Source organism: Gavialis gangeticus, unplaced genomic scaffold (assembly GCF_001723915.1).
Source record: "Gavialis gangeticus isolate Ggan-Ray unplaced genomic scaffold, GavGan_comp1, whole genome shotgun sequence".
NCBI lineage: Eukaryota > Metazoa > Chordata > Crocodylia > Gavialidae > Gavialis > Gavialis gangeticus.
This window is the reverse complement of record NW_017729009.1, coordinates 23,310,406-23,312,030: the sequence shown is the minus strand read 5'-3', so window position 1 is coordinate 23,312,030 and position 1,625 is coordinate 23,310,406. Positions and strand designations below refer to the sequence as shown.

Here is a 1,625-nt window from a genome sequence, read left to right as displayed (position 1 = left end):
CACCATGCCCTGCCTCCTGCCTGACGTCAAGCTAAGACGACTAACTACTTCTCCCAATAAGAAATGAGGAAAAATGTAATTCACTCTCTCCAATGTACAGTAAATGAAGCAAATTGCCTTGAATTCTAGCACTACAGAAGCTAGCGATGGCAGGTCTCAGGAGAGGGACCTGAATAAGCAAGTGAGGGCTTGGTGTACTGGGGCACGGTGGAGACGGTATTTATTTCTAAACCACTGAGGCAGCACAGAAGTAACAGTTACAGTGGGGCCAGAATGAGAACAAATAGTCTCTTTTTTTTTCTGAGGCAAGTCAGCATGAAGACAGTGTCTAGCCCCTCTGATTCAACTTCCTTAGGTTCTTGTGCTTGAAGATTTTTGCCTAGACCTTTTAGAGAGAACTTTACTGGGAAGACAGGAGACATGATTGTTCATACAGGTGCTTTGCAATCTATTTCCATTGAGCACTGCTTAGTGTCTCCACGTTAATATTCACAGGCAATGCATTTCAGAGTCCGAATTACAGCTTTACCAAAGAAAACCCAAGTATTCTTAAAAAGTGTTCTGGCACTGGCCAAAGGTAGAGGCTTATATATTATTTGGGTTAAAAACAGTGTCCAAAAGCATCTCCATAGGAAACAGAATAAAGACTGCACTTCCTGTACTATAGAACTGGCTTAAGATAGTTTAGAATTTTTGTCCAATATAAATACTGTATCAACTATCTCCTGGTATTAGTCATTTCCTCCCACCGAGTTCAATAAGAGGTTAGCGCGTTCTCATATCATGGTAAGATCACACTATAAATCTACACAGAGATTTGCCAGTTGTATTGTTTTGAAGCTGCATCTTTTTCCATCATGGTCTGATTCTGGCTATAGTTCAAAGGCCTCTTTCAAATAGATATGACAATAGCACTATCTTTGTTGCAAAAGCAAACACCATTCCACATGTGTGGGGGAAGCGGGTGGGGGAAGAGTGGAAAAATTTGTAGTCAATAAACAAATAACTAACTCAACCCCCATCCCCTTTAGAGAAGGATAAGCCAGTAAAATAGTATTGGGGGTGGAAAAAAGCATGGCTGCTTTGTTAAAACTAGACTGCTAACAACTGGAATAGTAAGCGACTAAACAACGACAGCTGATCGTGCGCAATGAGTCAACATTGCCAAATTGTCTCAACTCAAGAAACATCTGCTACTTGTTCTGGATATGAACAGATTGCTTAGATCTTATTTGCTAAACAGTTTACAATAGACAAATCAGATAGGACGAGTATAAGAGATGGACATCTCTGCAAAGAAGTTTGAAAATAATATTACTGGTGATGTCCTTAGGACCCTTTGGTTGAAATCCTAGGCTCTGCGTTATGCAGAAGTCTGCCTAGATAAGTGGTCAGCAACATTTTCTGGATGCAGCCCAGAAGGACCCAGCTGGGGTCCAAGGTGGGCCAGTGCTAGGGCCTGGCTGCCATTTCTCCATGCTGTAAAGCTACAGTGAAATACAAGCAACAACTCCTAGGTATCTTTTTTTTAAACAGATGCTTGAGGATATAGAAACCTGGTACAGTGACACTGACCCAGCAAGCATCTATTCATTAAAAGTCTGCTTCAATACAAAACAGAAAAT

The 1,625-nt window shown here is 41.1% G+C and overlaps 1 protein-coding gene across 1 annotated transcript in view; it reads right to left on the bottom strand.

Annotated features, from left to right (window-relative positions):
* Positions 1–1,625, bottom strand: part of ATP9A (ATPase phospholipid transporting 9A (putative)) — a 127,543-nt gene that overhangs the window by 26,535 nt on the left and 99,383 nt on the right. The gene's annotated exons all lie outside the window — the stretch shown is intronic.